The 26,244-nt window shown below is 41.7% G+C and overlaps 1 long non-coding RNA gene across 1 annotated transcript in view; it reads right to left on the bottom strand.

Moving 5' to 3' along the window:
- LOC146394155 (uncharacterized) overlaps positions 1-26,244 on the bottom strand; it is a 38,475-nt gene that overhangs the window by 10,109 nt on the left and 2,122 nt on the right. The window contains exon 3 of the long non-coding RNA XR_014797542.1: positions 1-26,244. This exon is cut by the window's left edge and continues 3,249 nt beyond it. This is a non-coding gene — a long non-coding RNA (uncharacterized LOC146394155).

The following is a 26,244-nucleotide window of genomic DNA, read 5'->3' as shown; positions in this document are numbered from 1 at the left end:
AACACACCGTAAGTGTCAAGTCCGCATCTCTGTTATATTTCCAGTTTTATTTTAAAAGTCTCATGTCAGTGTTTCTAGTTTTGCTTCCTTTGTTTTGTTATGTCTAATTCACAGGTGTCAAACTCCAGGCCTCGAAGGCCGGTGTCCTGCAGGTTTTAGATGTGTCCTTGATCCATCACAGCTGATTAAATGGCTAAATGACCTCCTCAATATGTCTTGAAGTTCTCCAGAGGCCTGGGAATGAACTAATCATTTGATTCAGGTGTGTTGACCCAGGGTGAGATCTAAAACCTGCAGGACACCGGCCCTCGAGGCCTGGAGTTTGACACCCCTGGTCTAATTAATCCCAGCTGTGTCTCCCTCCAGTTTCCCATTCCCTCATTACTCCTCTGTATATTTAGGCCTTTTGTTTGCCCTTTGTCGCGCCGTCCCTCTTCATGCTGTGTGTTAGGTTCCAAGTGTAAGTTTCTTACTTCCGAGGTTCCTGTGGCCAGTTTTGTTTCGAGTTTTGCATTTGAGGTTTTGGTTTAGACCAGAGGTGGGCAACTCCAGGCCTCAAGGGCCGGTGTCCCTGCAGGTTTTAGATGTGTCCTTGAACCAACACAGCAGATTTAAATGGCTAAATTAGCTCCTCAACATGTCCTGAAGTTCTCCAGAGGCCTGGTAACGAACTAATCATGTGATTCAGGTGTGTTGACCCAAGGTGAGATTTAAAACCTGCAGGACACCGGCCCTCGGGGCCTGGAATTACCCTCCCCTGGTTTAGACTGTTTTCTATGAGGAGTTTTTTTTCCAGCAATAAAGCTGCGCTTTAAGTTTAACCTCCCGTCTATGAGTCCTGCGTTTGGGTCCAATCCTGCCTGCCACACAGCTGAATCATGACAATCATGACATGGCAGTTTCCAGGTGACAGCAAGCTTAGAGGCTTGGTGGTTCTGGTCTTTCTAACCACATTTCTCTCATCTGAGGGTGACAGTTTGGGTCTTCTCCCAGAACCTGTTGGTCTGAGTAACTCCTTATATTGTTGATATTGTTTGTAAGAAATCTGTAGATATGCACAAAACTTGCTGGTGTAATTGTATTGCAGTGCTAAATGGTCAGTATTTTAACAAGATGATGTGTTTCTGAAACAGACCTGCATGTGCAGGGCAGCCATTTTTTGTGTGGAGGGGATAAGTTGCAAGATGATCTGTGTGCTCCAATATCCAGAGTGAGCTGAGAAAGTGTTTATAAAATAATGCATGTAACATTTCTGCACCTTTTTAAAGGAGTCTTGTGTAATTTTGCTCTTTTTATTTTTTGCTAGCTAAAACACCGGTGTCGGCACATAAGGACGCTGTCATAGCCCGTCAATGACGTTGTATATACGAATGTGAATCACATTATTGGCTGGACTGTGGGATAAGGTGGCATCGTTCTAATCCGATATGGGAGCAGCCACTGCAAAACAGAATTGTTAAAGTTTTATTTTCAATTCAGGTTAGATTTTTTTGTGTGTGTGTGCAACGCAGATTTTCTGTGCGCAGAGACGGTGCCCCCAGTGCGCAATTGCGCACGCACGCAGCTTAGAGGGAACATTGCCTGCCATGCGATTGCATTTGTCCCTAACCATCGGGAACCCTCATGTTAGCGTTTATCGAGTGGAAAAAAAGTTTGTTCATCCTCCAGCTTCACTGTACTAATGTTATGCTAGCAACAGAGGCTTTAGTAAGGGGAAGTTAAGAAACAGGAAGTTTAGTGCAGAGATGCAGAGGCATATTAATAAAATACAGGAAACCAGACAGAAAAAGCGGAACTAAGTAACACACACACACTCAGACCAAAAGGAGCTGTTTTGATCGAAACTGCGTGTGTGACATACAGCAGCACTATATATACGTATTTTTGACTTGCAAGGCTTTTAGAACTGGGGTACGTCTTTGTGTCTGCAGTTCTCCATTTCCGGAAATGTACAATAAAGATGATTTTTTTGAACTTGACCACTCTGAGTCGGAAGTCTTTCTCTGTCGCCAAAAGAATTCAAAAGAACGGAATTTAATACTGTGTCGCCAGCAATCATGTAGTACATAGTATTAACCCCGATTCTTTTGTCCCCGTGATAGAACAGAGAAAACCGACTCATAGTGTGTTAAAACATCTATATTTCTTTTTATTCAATCATCTTCCGGAAGAGAGAGACCCCTGCACAGCCCAAACGCCAGTTGCAGGATCTCTAACATTTTTAGCTCCACATATGTCTTATATGGTGTTATTTCTGTACTTTGCACGTCACACAGTTTCAAACATTGCTTATATGGCAAAGTTCCTCTTTTCTGTGTCTTATCTATTAATATGCCTGTGCACTAAAACTTCCTGTTTTTCAGTCTGGCTGAGCACTTAGTTTGTGAGTCAAAAGTGGCCTTGCTCTACAAGCCTTCATTATTAAAGTACATAAAACAATCTAATGAGCAGATACACATTAAAAATATCTCTCTATTTCTTAACAATAGTTATATACCAGCTAGCACTGGTGGTCCTAGCCTGATTGCCCCCCCCACACACACACACACACACACAGTATGCAAATGGCTTACAAACAGCCATCATAATTGGTCATACAATGAAACAGGACAAATCAAGAATTGACAATGACTAATTAATATTGTACACAGTCCAAAGATTCAGTAAGCTACATCAGTGTCTACTGTTTACTATCATAGCCAAGTGGCTAACAAAGGTAAACAGACGTTTTCACTATCCCTACTAATTAATGTTACTTGTTGTATTTCTGTTGTGGTCAGTGCTATCCTATGCTGTTGCATGCTGGGGCAGCAGGTTGAGGGTCACAGATGCCAACAGACGGGGCGGCAGAAAACCGATCTTTTCTTATGCCATTCCCAATCTGTGCTGGCATGACGTCGGGGCAGCATGAGTACAAGCAATTTTTTTTTCTTTTTTTTTTAACCGATGCCCGTGATGCCGCCCCCACCACGATGCCGCCCTGAGCAACCGCCCATGTCGCCCGTATCAAAAAGCATTGCTGCCAGCTAGCCCAACTTCAGTAACCCTACAAAACGTCACTGTTGTTTAGTTTTCTGTCTTCATTTAGGTTTGAAGTGATAGCAGAGCTGTACGTTTAAATTTTTTTCAGAAATCTCTCGGTCAGAGCGTGGTATATTATATTTAGATTGAAGTAAATGGCCTGTATTTGTATAGCGCTTTACTAGTCCCTAAGGACCCCAAAGCACTTTACACATTTAGTCATCCACCCATTCACCCACACATTCACACACTGGTGATGGCAGCTACATTGTAGCCACAGCCACCCTGGGGCGCACTGACAGAGGCGAGGCTGCCGGACACTGGCGCCACCGGGCCCTCTGACCACCACAAGTAGGCAATGGGTGAAGTGTCTTGCCCAAGAACACGACCGAGACTGTCCGAGCCAGGGCTCGAACCGGCAACCTTCCGATTACAAGGCGAACTCCCAACTCTTCAGCCACGATCGCCCGCTAGCGAGCTAACTTCCTGCTAACTTCCTGCTAACTTCCAACTCTGTTAAATTTAATAAATTCTGTTTTCATGGATGCCTGGTTGTTAAACTTAATTGTTACACCTGGTAAAGCAGCAACGCTGATCATTTTATTACTGATGAAAGGATTTAGACAGTTTTTCAACTCTCAGTAATGCTGCAGTGATCGTTTGACTTAGGGACCTGCAGCAGAGCTTGGGCCTGGATGCAGCTAATGACGTCAGACTTAAAGACCGGATAGTATTGAGATTAAAATCAGTGCCTCCACTTAGCAGCAGATGACCTTTCAGCATTTCATCTACAAAATATTGTTTCATGCATCAATGAAACAACCTTCTCATTCAACAGACTTATTTACTAGAAAACAGCACATGAAATGATATAGTAAACCCGCAACAAACTAAAATAAGAGACTTTAGTTCAATGAAATTGATATTCCAAATACTTGTTAAAATTAAGGTTCAAGATAAAATAAAATAAATGCGTAGAATAAATCTAATTGGCAGATTCCTTTGCGAGCTACCTTTATGGAAGTTAAGGTTCCATAAAGGTTATAATTTGTTGTGTTCTTCCTCATGGTTGTATGTCGCCTTCTTCAACGTTTCCCCAGAAATTCTTAGATTTGGGATTTTTATATTTTTGCATTCGTTCAGCATTAAATGTGCCTCACGTATTCATATACAGTCTTCCAAGTCTCCCTGCATTTAGGTCCAGATCATACAAGCCACACAGTCATACCATGAAAACTTGACTTTCAAACATGTGAGTGTATCAGCTTTCTTATAGCTAACGTGATGCAGCACACCTCGTCCACCTGACAATATAGCTGACTGACAAAAAAAGATTCACAATTGAGGACAAAGAAAGTTAGCTTTATTTTATTTTTTATATAAAACTGGCCACAGCAAACATGTTGGTTGTCATGTTCACCTCCAGGCACATGACACAATATGCTTTTAGATTTAAAACATACTTGGAAAAACTTTAAAAAGTCTCAAATTTTAATCATGTGAACTGATTCTCATCTTGTCCAGTTCAAAGTGGTTATCTCAAAATAAAAAGCAAAGACCATATAAAATCCTAAAGGTGCTGGTGAGCCATTTTATACATAGCTATGAGGGCTTCTGCACTTGCACTCTGCCCCTCCTTAAAAAACAAAACCATCAAGAGCCACTGGGCTGTTATGGAGAGCTAGGTGTGACTAAATGAATGAATTAAATATGCCATTAAATAATGAATTAAATGTGTCAATTAATTACATTTTGAAATAAATAAATAAATAATGCATTTAAAAAATATATAATCTATAATAAATCAATGGGCATTTCCAATTTAAATTAAACATTTAATTATTTAATATTTATATTCGTGGGGATAGGTTAGTTGATTAATCCAAATTGCCCATAGGTGTGAGTGTGGGAGTAAATGTGAGAGCGAATGGTTGTCTGTGTCTGTGTGTTAACCCTGTGACAGACTGGCGACCTGTCCAGGGTGTACCCCGCCTCTCGTCCTATGACAGCTGGGATAGGCTCCAGCGCCCCCCGAAAAGGATAAGCGGAAGCGAATGGATGGATGAATATTTATATTTATTCTTTTTGTCACTCCTGGTCCTACATAAGCTTTAGCCTATCCTACATGTCACGGGGGTGAGGGGGTGGGGGTCTGCAGTCTTACGTGCCTCTCTGGGGCTTCTCTCCATATCTTATCCCCCACATCCTCATCCCCAAATCAGCCAAATGTCACGGCCCAGTAGTAACAGTTCAGACTGTGAGCTGTGAACCGTGAAGCTACTGAAAACTGAGAGAGACTAATAAAATAAAGAGTACTCAAATGACTATGAATAGCATGAAACACTACGACAACTAGAATAGAGAAATTCAGAGGCAAGGAGCCACGGAGAACAAGAATGAGAGGAGAGCTGAGTTAAGAGCGAGGTCCGTGGAGTCCTGATGAGAACCAAGTTTAAACAGATCTTGTCTTACTTTGCAGGTGGAGGTTTTTTTATGCACGAGAGGGGAGAAGAGGTCAGAGTGATGGCGCTGTTTACAGGTGGGGTGTTACGTGGGTGCTGTGACAGGAGGGCAGCCAGGTGAGTGCAGCACAGTACCTGTAATACCTACAGCATGTTCTAATCGTTCTAGTAGGATAGTATGGTCGACAATATCAAACACTACACTGAGGTCTAGCAGGACAAGCACAGAGCACTAAAGTGCCCATAGGTCTGTCTCTCTGTGTTGACCCTGCGACAGGCTGGCGACTTGTGCAGGGTGTACCCCACCGCCCGCCCTATAACAGCTGCAATGAGTTCAAGACAGCTTCCACTGGCTTATCATTTTCCCAGAGCAGCTGCTCTTTCTGAATTCTTTTATTTCACTAGTACATGTTTTTTCTTCTTAACACATTGCAATTTTCAGAGAAATGTTGAATCATAATTATCAACTCAGTCCCAAAACTGATGACGCAAATACTATTTTTAACTAGTCAATTCACCTGTTTTCTCTTGCAAGAAATGTATCCTTATGTAAATCTTTCTTTCATTTGGCAACAGTCAAATGCTTTCTGCATATGCATTGAATGACAGCTGATGGCTGGCACACACGTACACATTTCTGCTAGTCAAATCAGTGTTCTTGTGTATGAAATTTAAAGCAGTGAAACACTCAGTTTGATGTTGGTGGCTTGTCGAGCAGCAGCGGGTATTTCTTCGTGAACACTTGAGCATCCCACAAAAAAGGCAAAACAATGCACCAGAGCATCCCCAACATGCTAATTTTCATAATCACTATCAAAATTCTCAGTTAATATTAGTACAACTGGATAAACTGAGATTTGATCCAGTGGTGTAGAAATCTTGCAAGTGGTTGTGGAAATAAAGGATTCAGACAAATAGGTAACTTTATCAGGTCACATATCATCAGATATATGCTTTTATATATTTGCTGACAAAGAGCCTTGATCAGATTGACCAGACAATTTAATCTCATTTAGGCATTATAATCTAAAACCGTACCTTTGGCCAGTGATCAGTCTCTACATAAAATACCAAGGGCATCGCATTTACGGTACAAAACCAGCTACAACAGGTAAATCTTAGGCACAAAGAATTTAGACATCACAGCAATAAATATGAAAAATGAATGCACAAGTTAGAGAATGTAAACCCCCCCCAACCACTATCCAATCCGTATCCAGCAGCAGAACTGGTTGAGAGAGTGCGACATTATTATACTATCTTATGCCACGTTATAGCCCTAATTAAAGATTGTGAAATTATTATGTAATTTTAGTTTGCATTATACTCCTGACTTAGAAGAAGGTGACAACTATTACATTTATTAGACTGATTTGTATTACATGAGACTGCTGATTTATTGTGAATGAATGACATTGTTTTATGATGCGTTATACTGCTGATTTATAAGAAACACTGTTTTCCGAGAATCATGGCCTTATTTGTCTGATTAGAAAAGAAAGAACATACTGCACAGGAAGCCAAGGTCATAACTTAGGCTCACTGAGAGAGGAAGAATGTGGATGTTTAGTTTTTATGACTGTGGAAGGGGGCTGACGCTATAAGAATGAGAAACGGTCAAACACTTTGAGATCTGGCGGACACCCTCCTGTCCACATCTCCCCTCCGGATGGTTAATGCTCAAAGTGTTGTAGGGAATAGGGCTGCTCGATTATGGCAAAAATGATAATCACGATTATTTTCACTGAAATTGAGATCTCGATTATTTGACGATATTCATTTAACAATAACAATGTATTGAATAATGACTTTAAAAAATAATATAAAATAGTGTGCAAATACTGATAACAGTGCAAATGTTTGCAATATAAGAAATAAATGAAAAATGTAAACATCTATGTTTAGTGAACTTTGCAGTGTTGCTCTGTGGTGCAGCTACGACACCGTAGCAAAGTTTACACACTATGTCTACTTGATCCACGTCTGACTCCGCGAACCCATAATGTTTCCACACAACTGAAGGGTTTTTTTTACCTCTCTTTTCAACCAACGACAGTCACTCTCCTCTCCAAATAACTTCTGCTTAGCTTTCCGAGCTTCCCTCGGGTCCTCTTAATTGTTGTGATGCGTGTTCGAATCGATTTGCTCGATTTGCCCCATGGAGCAGCGCGAGAGTAAAGCACGAGGGAGGTGCTAATAATCGGCTCAGTCATTTTTAATGATCGTTGAAAGCACAGATCGTAATCGAGATTAAAATTCGATTAATTGAGCAGCCCTACTACGGAATAATGAGAATTGTATGGAATAAAGAGATTGTTGATTGAGCATTTTTATACACCGAGTGTTGTTCTTCCTTCAGCCCAAAGATCAAAGAATTGAAATATTTAACAAGAGCCTTCACTGAGAAGCAGTGTTAGTGATCATAAAACTTTTTTTTTTCTTTGTGGTAATTTTGGCTGTGCTGAGCACTCCTATCAGTATTTAGGAGGTTCGGCTGTAAGTATGGTTGTGCTGAACACTGACTGAAAATATCCTTGAAACTGAGTACTTTGTAAGGAATGAGCAAAATCTCAAGTATTAAAGCAAGAGAAAAGGTCAAGGTCAAATTTATTTATATAGCACATTTCCAGACAGGTGATGCTGCACAAAGTGCTTAACAATATAAAAATGCCATTAAAAAGAAAGAATGTAAAACAATAACAACAATATAAAACAATGATAGGACAATAAAAAATTAAAACAATAACTAAGACTATTAAATAAGACCAAAATGCTTGGGTCATAGTGTGTTAAAAGCCAGGGCATAAAAATGTGTCTTTAGTAGTGATTTAAATTGATGAAGTGTTTGTGCAGATCTAATATTTAGGGGAAGACTATTTCAAAGTCTGGGACCTGCCACAGAGAAAGCTCTATCACCACGAGATTTGAGATTAGTTCATGGGATGGATAGCATTAATTCTGAGCTCACTTTGCAAACGTTTTTTTCTCCTAACAGACTTTATGACCAGACTGACTTGGACACCATCTATGTAAAGTCCGATGAAGACACAATGAACTTTAAGACATATATTGCATGGATCCGTTTGCATAAAAAAGATGACGAATGGGTACAGCTCGGTGGACTCCCGTGGGCATCAAACGAGCCAAATAATCATGAAAGCTGTGGTGTTGTCCAATACAATGATGACAAGTAAGTAAAATTGTTCTTGAAAACATTTTTAAGAACTGTTTTGAAATTGTGTTCATGCATTTTTAAACAACTATAAATTCAAAATCTCTCCAAAATACTCAATGCATTTCTCAAACAGGGTGTAGTGTTTTGTGCTTTCATTTTTCATAAACCTACTGCACTGATACTTTTCCAGAAAGATAATTCTGACTGACACACCAGAGATGGCCTTGCAAGAAAGACAAACTATAATAGCTGATGTGAAATTAGATGTGATGTTAACGAAGACTTGTGTGCTTCACTTTTTTTTGTTCTTGTCAGAAATTAGTATAAACAACTGGAAACTGCTTTTGCAGCACTACATGACCACCAAGAGTCCCACACACAACCAGACACAGAAAATGTGCTCGATTTTGCTTGTTCTATATGCGCTTTGACAAAGCAGGCCTTTGTCTTTTCAGACATCCTCCGTCCAGGTCAGTTCTGTAGCATTCAGGTTGGCTTTGGTCCTGGCACCCTACTGTGTAAAATAGGAGAGACTAGTGTTGGGATTTAAATATATATTCTTAATGCTTATTTGCTGATTATATTGTTTTATTAACAATTATATTGTTTATTATTGATTATATTGTCTTATAAACAAATTTAAGGTGACCTTTTCCAGATTACAACTGGCTGAGGAGAAGGACATCTGTGGAGATCTGATCAGGTTCTAAGATAATAAAGAACTCTTTTTCTAAAAACAAAAAACAAAACAAAATAAAACAAATGAATGAGCTCATGTTGCTGAGGGTGGAGGATTTGATTATTAGTCTCCACTGTCAGCAAATATCTTGTGTGAATGAGTGAATGTGTGACTGAACTGTGATGGATTGACAATGTGGACTGAATCTTTGACTGACCGGACACTGAGACAAAGACGGGACCAAGGTTAGGATGAGTAAATGTTCACAAACAATTAACCACATAGGGGAGAGAAGGGTGAATGCTTTGCTTTGCTTTGTTTTGCTTTGGCATGAGCAGGAGGAGAAGAGAGAACGGAGGGGAGACTGAAAGGTTCACATGAGAGTTTGGAGCTGCAGACTTTTTTGGGTTGCTGATGTTTGCTTTAAGAAAATTCTGTTTTATTGACTGGGTCTTTATTATGGTAGTACATTATATAGTTGGGAAAATGCCAAATGCTAAAGGGGAGAAAATGTTGGACGTTACTCATGTTACTATTAACAAAAGCAGGCCACCGTAGAAGTCAATTCAATTTTATAGAGAAAAATAGTTACAACCAAAGTAATATTTATGAGTCACATAGGGGATTGCTAGACTTTTCGGATTAAAATGCAGTTATAGAATACCAAAAACACTTGTCCAAGTGACCAAGGTTTTTCCCTTTAAAACAGTAAATTATTAAAAGAGCACGATCGGTAAGGACTAGCTGATAGTGGAGGGAGACAGGAGCAAAGTAAGGAAAGTAAAACACATTTTGGTTAGCTCTGATAAATTAAAAATGAAGTTTTGTTTCTAGGCAGCTTTGAATGGAGCCAGGAGTTCAAAAAGATTTAACATGATAATTAAACTGATTTTATTCCTTAACACAGGTTTGCAGGCCTGTTTTAAATTCCTAAGATGTGGTGAAGCATTTTCAGGTTGCTCTATATAATAAATTGTATTTGATACTCTGAGACATAAGATAATTTGAAATAAGGGGCTTTATGATCATTTTATGATTTTCTGGGTGTTTGATAATTTAGCTATGATAAAACTTACTCAAAAGTAAATGCTTTTATGCTTAAACTTAATTGATTGAAAATGTTTGTTTTCTCTTTGATCTTTTAGTAGAATAAGCGGTTATAATGATTTTCTTACACATACTGAAAAAGTGCTCATGAAGAGATGGTCTATTGTGAAAGGTGACAGAGTGTAGCAAAAGGTCAATGTAAAAATGCTTGCAGAGACAGATAACAGGAAGATTGACTTGTATGTCAGAGTTAAGACACATTTTGCTTGGAAACTTTTGCACTGGCATAGCAACAGTTTTTTGTACAGGATGTTCATGATCAGATAAGAGAGGAGAGAGCGAACAACAGGAAACACCTGTTTCTCAAGAGGGTGTCAAAGGTTGTTAAAAGTGTCGCTTACCCAAATGAATAAAATTGAAGATTTCAATTTACCGGTCAATCTACGTCCCTACCCTCACCTATGGCCACGAGCTGTGGGTAGTGACCGAAAGAACGAGATCGCGGATACAAGTGGTGGAAATGAGCTTCCTCCGAAGGGTGGCTGGCCTCTCCCTTAGAGATAGGGTGAGAAGTTCGGCCATCCGTGAATGGCTGAGAGTAGAGCCGCTGCTCCTCCACATCGAAAGGAGCCAGCTGAGGTGGTTCGGGCATCTGACAAGGATGCCTCCTGGGCGTGTCCTGGGCGAGGTGTTCCGGGCATGTCCTACCGGGAGGAGGCCCCGGGGCAGACCCAGGACACGCTGGAGAGATTATATCTCTCGGCTGGCCTGGGAACGCCTTGGTGTTCCCCCGGATAAGCTGGAGGAGGTGGCTGGGGAGAGGGAGGTCTGGGCTTCTCTGCTTAGGCTGCTGCCCCCGCGACCCGGCCCCGGATAAAGCGGATGAAGATGGATGGATGGATATATGTATAAATGATAGACCCTAGAACAGGGTAGGTTGAACCAAGTTTGAATAATTAAGAGAACAATTGATGAACATAATAGGTTATGGAGGCGTAGCAGGGGGAGGTGTTTTGTTTATCCTTTACAGGAGATTTCAGGACCACCAGAATACCACGAAGGGGTTATAATGAGAGCATAAAAGTAATGAAGAGTAATGAGAGGGACTTTAGTAATAGTTGGTAGGATTTTTATGTTATGTAAATTGCCCAAAAATAGTGTTAAGGCCGGATATGCGCTAAACATTAGACGGGGTGAAAAACCAGGAGTAAATTTTTAAAAGAGGAAACGGGTTAACTTTATAGAGGCCGTTTCCAAAGAGGGACAAAAGTAATGTAGGACCTTTTACCAGAAAATCTAATTATATCTGTTTTTAGTTTACAGTAGTTATTAAGGGAGTCAGTTAATTGGGTTAACTAATAGAATTAGTTAAAGAGGGGGTCTGTTGGGATTTAAATATATATTCTTAATGCTTATTTGCTGATTATATTGTTTTATGTATAAAAGAGGGTCAGCTCTGAGTACAGTCTGAGCCAAAAAGTACTGACAGGAAACTGCATGCTTTTGCAGAGCATATGAGGTGCTCAAATTTTAATCATGTGAAACTAAGCAGAGTGTTTGATCGAAACTTGAAGTGTGTGTGACGTGCAGAGGAAGTATATAATAATCAGGCTGCCTGCTGCTGCTTCAGACTTGAGCTGGCGTCTCTGTGGGCTCGGTCTCCTTTTCCGGAAATGTAAAAATAAAGATCATTTTTTGAGTTAGACCACTTTGAGCTTGTGTTTTTTTTCGCCGCCAAAAGAATACAAAGAACTGAATTTAATACTAGATAGAGATTAGATGATGGCCCGGCAGCTGAGCTTGTCAGTCTTTTTAGGCACTGGGTCTGAAACCTCTGCACTACCCCTCCTCTGCAGCTGAGCCAAAAGCACAACCTCCTATTACATATTTCTACTGCCCTGCTTAAACTGGGAAGCTGCCAGGCTTAAACTATCCAGCCATATGCATCCCTGGCCTATGGATCACCTTTAAATTAGAGTGGCTGTAATCCAAGAAACCAGGTGCCTGGGCATGTTACTGTCATTGTCCTGGGTCATTTTGACCCAGCGTTCTTAGTTTTCCTGTGGTTTTATATTTTGTTACTTCATTATGTTCCTAGGATTGTTCGGTTTAGTTTATTCGAATTTCCCCTGCTTTCTGTCTCCCTGTGTCTGTGCTTACATTGTGGTGTTAGTTCTGGTGCCATATTCCCACTCCTTCTGTTCCGTGTTCTCCTCATCCCTTCATGCATTCCTTCATGTTCCCTCTCTCTCTCCCTCTCTCTCTCTCCAGGCTGTCTCTGTGTTCTTCCTGTGTTATGTTTAAGGTCCACGTCTTGGTGTCAGCGTTTTCAGTTTTGTGTCCTCCCCATCCTGTCAAGGGTAATTGTCCTCAGCTGTGTTCCCCGTGTGCTTCCGCTTGCCTCATTACTTTCTGTGTATTTATGTCAGTCTCCCTCTGTTCCGTGTTGCATCGTCCCTCAGGTGTTGGAGGCCAACACTGAGGAGGTGGGTTCAAATTCAGAGACTCATGCATGAAATGTTTACATGAGACTTGCTTTCACGGATAAAGTGAATGCAGCCAACATCTAATTGCTATCTAAATGCTTTACATCACACAACAGGGAGAAGTTTTAGTTTTTCCCTAAACAAAACTATTTTCATGGTTTTGGCTTTAGCTGTGCCTAAGACTATATTCACTGTACACACTCATCATCACTGTATCATAAATCCTACAAACAGGAACATCATTTAGGATGGGCTTCACATCAGTTTTTTATACAGCACCAAATCACAAAAACAGTCACCTCAAGGTGCTTAATAATATGGTAAAGACCGTACAATAATACAGAGAAACCCCAGCAAACAGACAACCCCGTATGAGCAAGCACTTTGGCGACATTGGGAAGGAAAAACTCCCTTGTAACTGCAAGAAACCTACAGAAGAACCAAGCTCAGGAATGGGCTGCACAGGACAAAAGACATGCTGTGGAAGAGAGCTAGGGATTAATAATAACTCATAATTAAATGTAGAGTGGTGTATTAACACATGGGGAGTGAAAAGGGGTGAGAGATGGAGAAACGCTCAGTGGATCATGGGAAACTCCAAGCAGCCTAAGTATATTGCAGCCAGCCAATAACATCGCTCCTCCAGTGTCAGCAGCTCGCAATCCCCCACATCTACCACGTCTTTCGTTCAGTGGGGGACAGCTGCCTGCCTGCACAGGGTTTGAGCTCACCCATACCCCCGACCCTACAGACTGCAGTGAGAGGACCGACCCACCCCAGAGTCAGACGATTCCATCGCCACATCCAACTGCAGCTTGGTGTCTGAATGCAGGAGAACAGGTGCTGAGGTAAACAGCTCCAGCAGTTTATCAAAAGCAGCAGCCCCTGGTGGCCTAACGAAAGGAATCTTGGGTGAGGTGAGACGTATGACTGGTGCAGCTACCTGACTGTAGTTGTAGATGAATCGGCTGTAGAAGTTGGCAAAACTGAGGAAAAGCTGCAGCATACCACTGAGTTGGGTGTGGGTTATTCTGTTACTGCATGCACCTGCACTCGTGCTAGGATGTACCCTAGAAAGGTGACTGATGGCGTGTGAAACTTGCATCTCAATGCTGTGATGTAGAGTCTGTTTACAGTTCATTGCGGACGTGAACCCAGTGGTCCTCCTTGGACTTGGAGAAAATCAGAATATCATCGAGGTAAGCAAAGGCATTCTGGAAGTCTCATAATACGCCATTCACTAGAGCCTGAAACACGACATTAGTTAATCCAAATGGTAGGTGTTTCCGAGATCCAGTTCTGTGAAGAAAGTTTCTTCCTGGAGAGGCTTGAAAGCAGACTTAATCAATGACAAGGAATGGTTATTCTTTATAGTGATTTCATTAAAACGTCAAAAATCAATACAGGGCCTGAGGGTCTCGTCTTTCCTGGCCACAAAAATGAGCCAGCATCTACAAGGGAGGAAGATGGGCAGATCATTCCTGCGACCAATGATTCCCCGATGTATTTCTCCATTCTTTTGATCTCCAGCCCTGACATGTTGTGTAAACGACTGGAGGTAAGTGGAGTGCCCAGAAGGAGGTCAGTGGCGCAATCGTAAGGCCAGTGTTGGAAAATCTACCACAAAATCTGCTAGACTGTTTTTACCCATATGGAAGATTAATGGTTTCTTTGCAGAACTGCCCTCAGACACAGGATGAGCGAAAGTTTTATTCAAAAAGTCACTGCAACAAGAGGGACGAAGCCAAGGGACGAGGGGTGAAAACATTTAAGGAAAGATTTGGTTACTTGTAGTTGGACGAAGCAGGGCAAGAGGGAGGGGTGATTCATCAGGTGCGTTGCTGAGCTATGGAATGAGGAAAATGGGATGTCCGATCTCTTCTTTCCTTTTTCACAGCAGAGAAGGCGATGCAAGCAGGAGGGCAGGGAGGCGAGTGTTCAAGCGGCTGAAAATGAGTCCAGCAGCAGGTAGTTAAGTCGTAGACAGGTAGTGAGCGAGCAGAGTGAACCAGCAACAGAGAATGATCCGGTACTTTACTGAGCTGGGTTAGTAATGACCAAAGGATCCAAGCTGGAAACACAAAGCCAGGAATGTTTTTTGGACACCACTCAGACAGATGGCAAGGACAACATGCGGCTAAACATGTCACTCCTGCTCTGACTGGGGAAAGAAAAATCCATGCTCAACATGTACAGCCCAGAACAGTAGCAAATTCTGGCTATTTGTATGAATGTTACACATGGTTATAATTAACCTTGTTTGGAGCTGAAGGAGGTCTGTCAACAGCCTTTTGCCATTTTTGACTATTTGAAACTATATTATGGGAAAATGCTTATTCAGCTGCAGGAAATTTTTCCATGGAAAAATTGACTTTCTGGTTGCTTCTTCCCCTAGGTGTGGACAGGCCTGCGTTTCCTGGCTGGTGAATGGCTGTGGGTTAATGGCGCAGATATGTTGTACTCTAACCTGCCTCTCTGCCCCACAATGGTGCAGCACTGTGGAGTCTTATCCAGGAACAGCACAGGCAGGATGGAGCCCAGAGACTGTGCAGAGAGAAAATATTTGCTATAGGAATTAGGACTCTTGATATCACTTAAATCATTAGCATCAGGGTGGTCCCCAAATCTCAAAATGTAATCGAATCCATCTTTTGAACATGGTCTGCAAATTTTCACTAGGATTGACACTGGAACTTTAAGAAACATTAGTCTGCTTTATCCCAAAGCCATTTTGATTTGTGTTTGGGATAACTGTTCTGTCAGAACATCCAGTTATATCCAAGTTTAAACTATCTAGCTGTTTATAATAATAATAATGGATTGCATTTATACAGTGCTTTTCCAGACCCTCAAAGCACTTTACAATTCCACTATTCATTCACTCTCACATTCACACACTGGTGGAGGAAAGCTACAGTTGTAGCCACAGCTGCCCTGGGGCAGACTTATCTGTGGTGAATTTGGAGGTAGTCCTCCTTCTCCTTCATTATTCCACTTTGTGCAATGTACTGGTACCAGTGACATAAAAACAGCACTAGAGCATGATGCTACCACCACCATGCTTGACAATTAGAATTATGTTTTTAGGTTTGAAAGCCTCACTTTTGCTCCACCAAACATACATCTTGTCATTGTAGCTCAAGAGCTCAATCTTTCTCTTATCCAACCATAAAACTCTTCCCCAAAAGGCATTTGGCTCATCTATGTGGATAGCTGCAAAATTTAGTTGACCTTGAAGGTGCCAATTTTGGGGCAAAGGCTACTTTCTTAGTTGTCACACGCTCAATCCGTGGCAATGTAAAACAAGCCTCACTGTGGACAACGATGCTGGTGTTCCATCAGTTTCCAGGTCATTGCAAGATTTGAGGCCCGGTGTTTCCCAGATTGTTCCTGGCCTAGCCTCCTAGAATCTGTTAAAGTGATTACACATCTGAATAACTTTTTCTTATGTGTATCAGAATTTTATTAATCACTAAGGAAATTATGTACTTGTGTAATTGTTTAAACTCATGATCCTGGGATCTGGAGGAAGTTAACTTAAATAAACAAATTCTGCCAGGAAGAGTGGCCAAATGTCCAGAATTATGCCAAATTTTTATATGACTACCTGTCTTGTCTGCAGCTTGCTAAGGGACATTTAACCAAATATTAATGGGTGTCTTTGCTTTTGACCCCGTGTGGATTAGAGAAAATTCATAGATGAACTTATGATCACACAACCTGATATCACGGCATGTGTTTTGGAGAGGCGTGAAATGGACACAGTGGACCGGCATCTCTGTTACACATTTTGCCATGATACTGGGTTGGACCACAGCTGTATGTATACATTTTAGGTGCAGGTTTGTTAAGTGTGGCATGATATCATGTTCTTTATGTCATGAATTTCTCTCCATGTCATATTTCAAAATGCCAGCTGTAAAACAGTGGTGAACGCAACACTTTGTTTCTGTGAACTGAAGAGTCCTCAATTCTTCCTTCTTAACAGTCCTTATCATTATTATTATCATATCAGTGGGTAACGCAAACACTTCTAGAAATGCCTCAATAAGCTTTCTAAAGCAATTGATGTTGCCTTCACACTGTGTGCTTCCCTGAGCCTGTATTAGAAAAGGAAAGGCACGTCCTCAGGGGATTCAGTAGTGGTTTCCAAGCTTTACTGTATTATTCTGTGATGCTTTTCTTTGGTTGCAATAACTTTAGATACATTATAGGCACTAAGGAAAACTTTCCATTCCTTGAGAACATGGCTGTAAACTATAAGGTCACAGATGCTTCACAAAGCCTTACATTGTACTCCAAAAGGCAAACAGAGGATGTTTGTTTTTGTTTGTTTGTTTGTTTCCTTGATTATCTCCTTACAGAAAAAAATTAAATATTATGTATGGTTTGTCAGAATATTTTTAATTTGTACTTTTGTTTATGGGGTCATAGATTTATTTGTGTTTTAATAAAGTAAAAATGACTCCACAAACTGACTAGACCTGCGTATGTACCTGCTTCAAATTTTAAGTGCAACTTTTACCACTAGGTTGCAGCATTTTAACAGTGGTTATGCTGAAATGTTTTTGTTCCATTTCCACTATGTGTGTTGTGTGTCAACTTGCTAGTGTTTCACAGCATTTGACCTCTCAGTGCAACCATAGGAAATTGTACTTCTAAATTTTACATTCAAAATATGTGCAACTCTAACCCAGCGGTCCCCAACCTTTTTTGCGCCACAGACCGGTTTAATGTCAGACAATATTTTCACGGACCGGCTTTTCAGGTGTTGCTGATAAATACAACAAAATAAAATGATACGACCAAGAAAAAAACTCTGGTATTTTGTAAATATAATAAAATTCCCTGTGTAACTGTGTAATTTTATTAGCAGCATTCTCCTGAAACAACATTGAGAGTAACATCCTCCTCTCTGCCCCTTAATGCTATCTGGTCGCTATCGGAAGGTTGGTGGTTCGATTCTTGGCTTCTCCAGTCTACATGCCAAATATCCTTGGGCAAGATACTAACCCCAAGTTGCCCTCCGATGCGTTCATCGGAGTATGAATGTGTGTGAATGTAGTTTAGTTTGCACTTGTGTTTAGAAGTGCTTGTATGAATGGGTGAATGAGGCATGTTGTATAGAGCGCTTTGAGTACTCCGGGGGAGTAGAAAAGCGCTATATAAGAATCAGTCCATTTACCATATTAAATCTCCAGTTTTTACTTGGCGTAGTATTATTCTTGTGCATTAGTGTTAAAGATACAGGAGCATGATCGCTGACAGCTATAGGGTGAATCTCAGTGTCTGAAATGCCACTCAGCAGTGAGCTGCTGACCAAAAAATAATCCAGACGAGAGTTGGAGCGATGAACATGTGAGAAAAAAGTATATTCCTTACTGTTTGGGTGAAGGGAGCGCCATGCATCGCAAAGGCCAAAGTCGCTCATATACTGTTTGATTATATTTGTGGACTCCCAATTACGCTGAGTTCCTGCTGTATTGAAAAAACGTGAAAGAATGAGGGATCATCCACATTTGGACCATATACACTTACAATACATAGCTTTTTATCAAGTACAGATAGTTTAATGATTAAGAATCTGCCCTTTGGATCTATAACTGTATCGAGTACTGTGAAATTAATATTTTTATGTATTAAAAATCATTAATACACTACTACTCCCTTTTGTCTAGAATTATAACAAGCTGAGAATACATTAGGAAACTCAAGTGTTTTAAGTTCATTCGAACCTCTAAGAGGTCTGTGGGTCTCTTGTAAAACGACAACATCTGCCTGTAGTTTTTTGAGTTGGTTAAATATTTTTAACCTCTTTTCTCAGGAGCCAGCGCCACTTACATTCCATGTAACAAACCTTAGTGCGCCCATAGATGTGTGTGTATAACTAGGGGTGTAGCTGTGTGTGTCGCTTAGACAGGTGGAGATAATACATCACTTGTTTGTAAATAAAAAGAAGGAGAGAGAGAAAGAATGTGTGGCGAGATGCTCCCTGAGTCTGACTATGTGTGTGCATATTTACTAATATGAGTACGCTTGACTTAAGTGTGTGTATCCTATATGTCTTTGTGCGCTGTCTGACTGATGTATATGCGCATGATTGTGCGTGATCGTGCTGTGCGTATAATGTCGAAATAAAGGATGTTGTTTGTGGATGGGTCTGGAAGCAGGTGATCGAAGCAGTGAAAGAAAATAAAAAAGAAAGAAACCAAGGACAAGGGTGAGCAGCATAAAAACAAGAGGGGGGGAAAAAAGGGAAAAAAACGAGAAGAAAAAAACACCAAACAAATCCGGAAACATTCCAATTAAACCATTGACGGAGAGTGATGGTGTTAATTCTGCTATGAAATCACACTTAAGATTCGATTTGATACTGGTAAGTTAAACAGATGTTAATGCAAGTTAGTGTGAGTGGATAGGGAAAGGGTGTAGCGGATTCTTATCTGGTGTGAAGTTAATACAGCCACGGAGTGATGCCGGGGTCGCGGTAAAGCTGTCCATCCACGTAGAGCCAGTCCACAGCGATGACAGCGCGGGAGCCCTCCTGGATGAAGCCGCGTCGGATTGGGAAGAGGACCCTGCGTCGTTCCAGGATCTCTTTTGGGAACTGGTCGTTTACGCTGTAGTCCGTTCCTTTTAATTCCCTGCCGCGACTTTTCACCTGTTCCTTTTGTTTGAAGTGGCCGAATTTGGCCACAACAGGACGTGGTGTCCCGGTCGCAGCCCGCATGGAGCCGATGCAATGCACTCTGTCAAAGGTGATGTTCTTCACTGTGTCCTCCGGTAGCTTCAGGTGGGTTTTGATGAAGCTTTTCACCGCAGTCTCCGCGTCTTCTCCAGTGGCTTCTGGAATACCAGAAAATACAAGATTATCTTGCATGCCACGAGCTTGTAGATCAATAACTGTTTCTTTTATTTTTTTTCATTTTCTCTATTTAGCTGGGTAACATTTTCTGTGAGACATTTCACCGACTCCCTTAGCGTGGCATTTTCAGCAGCGAGCATTTCCACCTGCTGCTGGCTAAACTCCAGGGATTCTCACAAGGATTTAAATTCCCAGTGTAGAATCTCCACCAAGGACAACCTTGCATCGAAACTGGACAATCGTTTGTCGATTGACTCCAGTATGTCAATATCTTTGCCGGCCAGCGATGTTGTGTCGGGGGAATCTGCCGGGCGACATCTTTTCGCCGACGGCGTCTCAGATTTGGCCAGGGAAGATGCACTCTGGGCCTTCTTCATTATGAGATCCTGAAAGCACTGATCGATGTAATCTTGGAGAGCCTCTAAACTCTCCCCGTTGTTCTCCAGGGTGTTGGAGATGATTTAGACAAATGTTGTTAGTTATAAGACAATTGATAAGTGTATTTGGCAATACTGAAGCTTAAAGGAATTTGTTCAATTCTAAACTACCATTCGCTTTAATTTTCCGCCAAAATCTCCGGCGTCTGACGTCAGTTACAACATGAGTCGCTTACCTTGTCCGTCACTTCCGTCACTTACCTCCCTCCTTCCGTCATCTTCATGTTTCCTTCTCACCACATCATCATGACCAGCAGCTTTACGGCTGTGGATCCAGCGAACATCAGCTGATACTAGAAATTAATATTAAATAAATTCTAACAACACCTGATCAAGCTTAAACGTGCTGCTGTTGTTTAGCGCGACCTCCGCTGGTTTCCTTTTTCTGGTGCAAAGTGGGCGATAAACAAACAAGAGAGATAAGCCAATCAGCTGATCATTGATCAGTTTCATGATTGAAGTAGCAACAGGAGAGAGAGTGGGAGAGAATGAGAGAAGAAGAGGCAGCTGACAGCGTAATGACAGAATAAATCCAGCTTTGTGTTCCTTTTCAGCTCAATACGAATTGCGTAATATTTTCTCTGAATACGAGACGATTCCGTTTTTTACGGGACAGTTGGCAACTCTACTAACTAACCTTATGAATAAAATAAAGTTCACTATCAGTAACATCATAACACCCACCCAGCTGTATAGAAATTCCGTCATGCTAGCTAGTACGCAGTACGAGTTATTGTAACTGACTGTAAAAAGTTAGCACAATGAAAATAAACTACACCTAAACTTGGCTCATATCTGACCCAGAAAGACTGCAGGTCATTGTAATGATAGCTGCTATTGTTGAAGCTACCCACAGGGGGCGCTCTGGAATCAATAAGATATACAGAATAGAAGAAGAAAGTGATTGCAGAAAAACAATGGTCGTGTCCAAATTCATGGGCTGCATCCTCCTGAGGACCCGGCCTTCGCGGTCTACGTGGGCCGGGTCCTCAGAAGGTCGGGTAGGCCGGAAGTAAACGGCTGGGGAAATTGGACGGTCTAGCCTTCTGATTAGCGTCACCGCTGTCTCCGTGGAGTTTAATAAACTCAGCCGTCTGCTCCTTGCTATCTAAAATATAACAGGACACTGGCGTAAATTCTCGACCGTCTCATACTTCTGTTTAATCAGTTTTCTTTAATCTCAGCCAAACCGATTTACTCACGAACAAACAAAACACTGAAAAAAGCCCAACAATAACATTTTAGGTTGTCTAAGTGACTTATATATTACGTTTAACCCAAGTAGCGAAAGTCCGCGGTGATCTGAAAATGATGTGCCGGGAGTTGTGCCGTTCTCGGCGGCATCAGTGACCATCGAGCTTCCGGCTAGCTATTGAGCTGGTGGGTAGCAGACGTCTCCGAAAACGTCAAAGCACTTTTGCAAATATGCGATATCTTGATAAACCGAGCAGATATTTGATGTTTACACAGCTACTTTCTCGCCTTAAAATATGTTAAAAGTTTATTTTGTGACCCAGAAAGATTAGTAAGAGTAATTTTAAAACTTAGTAGCGGCCGCCATTGTTGGAAACTGGAGTTTGGCTGGGCCGCGCTATGAATTCTGGGATATGGTAGGCCACGAAGGACACACCCGACCCATCCTTCAAATTCGGGGAAAAGGAGGACGCATTTGTCGGCTGCATTTGTCGGAGTCTACGAATTTGGACAGCCTTCGGCGCGTCGCTGTGACATAATCAGTCTACAAATGCGGCCTCAGGAGGATGCAGCCCATGAATTTGGACACGACCAATAAAACAGCTAGCTGAAGCTAGCACCAGGAGCAATTCTTGATGTTTTATTCATAGAGGAATAAGAACATTACATGGTACCAGGAGACGGGTCAAGAATAAGAAGCAACGCAACAAGATGGATGCAATAAAACCGCCAAGTCCATTGAAACTGACTGGGAACATGGATGCTAGTTGGAGGACTTTCAAACAGCAGTTCAAACTGTATATTGCAGCTGTCGGAGTGGATCGACGGGCAGATGAAAGAAAAATAGCCATGCTGCTCACCATCGCCGGCACAGAAGCAATAGAGGTCTTCAACACTTTTGTGTTTGCTCAGCCCAAGGACAAAGATAACTTTGATGAAGTCATGAAGAAATTTGACAAGCACTGTCTGTCAAAGAAAAATGAAACATACGAGAGATACGTCTTTCGCTCACGCTTACAGCATCAGGGTGAGTCATTTGATACTTTTCTCACAGACCTCAAGATCAAAGCTCAGTCCTGTAATTTTGTCGATCTCAGAGACTCTATGATACGAGATCAAATAGTGTTTGGAACTAATGAGAAGAAGCTCCGAGAGAAACTGTTGAGAGAAACAGAACTAACGCTGGAAAGTGCTATAAAGATAAGTCAAGCCAGTGAGCTAGCACGACAACATGTACTGACTTTTAGAGAGCCTGTTCAAGGAGCAGTGCAACAAGAAAATGAGGCAGTGAACGCAGTGTCGATTAAAAGAAAGCCATGGAGTAAATTCAAAAACAACGACAACAAAAACAAAACGTGTGACAATGAAATGTTCACTTGCAAGAGATGTGGAGAGAAACACAGACCAAAACAATGTCCCGCATATGGAAAAAAATGTGCAAAATGTAAAGGACAAAACCATTATGCAAAAATGTGTCTCTCCAAAAATAAGGGACAAAAAGTACACACTGTGCAGGAAGACACAGATGACAGTGATGATCTAAGTGAAACATTTTTCATTAAGATGGTGTCAAATGAAGAAGATGTCAATGCACAGTCTTCAAGAATTAACACTGGCCAAAGTGTTAGTTCAGTCACAGATGATAAATGGACTGCTCCACTGTTAGTCAATGGGACATTGGTAACATTTAAAATTGACACAGGGGCCAAAGCTAACTTGATCAACGAAAGGATTTCAAGGCACTGACTGAGAAGCCTAGAAGATTTACAGAGAAAGTTACGCCGCTGAAGGCCTACAATAACCAGCCAATACAAACAAAAGGTGGATGCAGACTTAAAGTGACAGCAAAAGGCCATTGTGCCTGATGGACACGAGTCACTTTTAGGAGATAAAACATCTGAGGACTCTTTAGTCCTCAGATGTAAAGAGGATCTATCAGATTAATACTGATGCCATGAAAGAAGCCAAACAAGGCAAAAGACTGGAACACCAAGGGCATGAAGGAAGTTCAGACATTATCAGTAAATTTCCTTCAGTCTTCAAAGGACATGGAACATTGCCTTACACCTACAAAATCCAGCTCAAGGATGATGCAGTGCCTGTGGTGCATGCCCCAAGGAGAGTGCCTGCTCCGTTACGGACAAGTTTGAAAAAAGAGCTTGAAAGAATGACTCAAATGGGTGTCATTGAACGAGTGGAAGAGCCCACAGACTGGGTGAACTGAAAAAGAATACAGGTGCCTTAAGAGTCTGCCTTGATCCCAAAGATCTAAATGAAAACATTAAAGGAGAGCATTATCAGATCCCTAAGAGAGAGGAAATAATGAGTGAAATGGCAGGAGCTAACGTTTTTAGCAAACTGGATGCATCACATGGATTTTGGCAGCTGAGGCTAGACTCAGAAAGCAGCAGGTACACTACCTTTAACACACCATTTGGGCGTTACTGTTTCTTGAGGCTCCCATTTGGAATTAAATCAGCACCAGAGATCTTCCACAGGGCAATGGAGTCCCTGATAGAAGGGCTGGAAGGCACCAGAGTCTACATAGATGACGTCGTAGTCTGGGGAAATACAAGGCAACAACATGATAAAAGGCTGGAGAAACTTTTGTGGAGAGTTAACAAGAATTGACTTAAACTGAATAGAGACAAGTGCCTCTTTGGTGTTTCAGAGATGACCTTCTTGGGAGATAAGGTTACAAGTGAAGGGGTGGAACCTGATCAGTCAAAGGTAAAAGCCATATTGGATATGCCAGCACCCACTGACAAAAAAGGTGTCTTGCGAGCAATGGGGATGATCAACTTTCTGGGTAAGTTCCTTCCTAATCTTACCTCCAAGACAGCATGCCTAAGGGAGCTGCTACAGCACAACACAGTGTTCGAGTGGACGGCCCGGCATGAGAAAGAGTGGAAAAAATTGAAGGAAACTGTAACTACAGAGCCGGTCCTGACATTCTTTGATCCATCAAAGCCAACAAAAATTTCAACAGATGCCTCAAAAGATGGCTTGGGAGCATTTCTGCTCCAAAGGAACAAAGACAAGTGGCAGCCTGTAGCATATGCGTCCAGATCAATGACAGAAACTGAACAACGCTATGCTCAAATTGAAAAAGAGACTTTGGGCTTAGTGTTTGGGTGTGGAAAATTTCACAGCTATGTATATGGATTACCAACCTTTACAGCAGAGACTGATCACAAACCTCTCATATCAATCAGAAAAAAGAACCTCAACGACATGTCACCCAGAATTCAGCGCATGATGATGGTGTTGCAGCGCTATGATTTTGAGCTGATCTACACGCCTGGGAAATATATCGTACTCGCGGATGCATTATCCCGAGTGCCAGCACCAAGTGGTGACAGGTTAGTCAGCACTACAGCCGAGGAGGCTGAAACACATGTAAACATGGTAACTGCTTCACTCCCAGCATCAGATGTCATGTTGCAGCAAATTGTACAGGAGACGACAAAAGATCCAATGCTGCAGAAAGTATCTCACCATATACAGAATGGGTGGTCAAAGGGAGTCTGTCCAGGGTTCTACTCTGTGCGAGCAGATTTATGCATGGCTAATGGGCTGGTGCTGAGACAAAACCGGATTGTCATCCCTCAATCCATGCGGAAGGACATGCTTCAGCGTATCCACGAAGGACATCTTGGAGTGGAGAAATGTAAAAGGAGAGCGAGAGAAGCAGTTTACTGGCCAGGCATCAACAGGGATATTGAAGAGATGATACAGAAATGTGAAACATATCTCAAACATCACTACAAACAAACAAAAGAGCCAATGCTGGCAGCAGATCTACCCACTGCACCATAGCAAAAGGTAGGCACGGATTTATTTCATCTGGATGGCAAGGACTATGTTTTGGTGATTGACTACTACTCTAATTATCTAGAAGTGGCACAGCTTTCCAGTACATCAGCACAGTCAGTCATCACACACATGAAGGGCTTTTTTGCCAGACATGGAATTCCACAGTGTGTCATCAGTGACAATGGTCCACAATATGACTGTAGAGAATTTAGTGACTTTGCAAAGCAATATGGATTTCAACATATTACCTCAGGTCCCTTGTATCCCCAATCGAATGGACAGGCAGAAAAAGGAGTCCAAATAGTAAAGAGATTGTTCAAAAAAGCAAGAGACAGTAAGACTGACCCTTACCTGGCTCTGCTAAGCTACAGAGCTTCATCTCTGGAGTGTGGGGCATCACCTGCTGAGCTACTCATGCATCGCAAGCTACGCACCACACTTCCACACATTTCTAAGGAAAAAGACAATGCACATGACAACAAGCTGACTGACAAAAGGATGAAACTCAAGCACAGACAGAAAAGGAACTATGACAAAACTGCAAGGCGTCTGGAACCGCTTCAGGAAAGAGATGTTGTGAGGATTGCAGGTCCAGATTTCAGGGACAAAAAAGCAACAGTTCTCAGAGAAGTAGGGCCCAGATTGTTTGCTGTTCAGACAGAGAATGGACAAGTGTTAAGAAGAAACCGGAGAAGTCTGTTAAAGACACAGGATGTTAAACATGAGGACACAGAGACTGGAACTGAACAACGAGGTTGAGCAACCCTGTTGAGCACCACAGTGAGCCTCCTTCACCTTCCCCAATGTCTGAGATACTGAGAAGGTCTACCAGACCTAAGAAACCTACAGAGAGGCTCATAGAACAAGTGTGAACTGTTGTGGTAAAGAATTGTTAAAAAAAATAAATCACAAGTAAAAAAATGATAATAATTAATTTAGAATAATAATTGTTCACACTTACTTGAGACCTGCTGAGTTATAATGTGTTATTGACTGTTCAAGTTGTCAAAGGTGAAGAGTTCTTATGTGCTTGAGGGCTGTATGGGACTCATTTGGTTCATT

This window comes from Perissodus microlepis, chromosome 1 (assembly GCF_051167445.1).
Source record: "Perissodus microlepis isolate ML-2025 ecotype Zambia chromosome 1, ASM5116744v1, whole genome shotgun sequence".
NCBI lineage: Eukaryota > Metazoa > Chordata > Actinopteri > Cichliformes > Cichlidae > Perissodus > Perissodus microlepis.
This window is presented reverse-complemented; position numbering and strand designations above follow the sequence as displayed.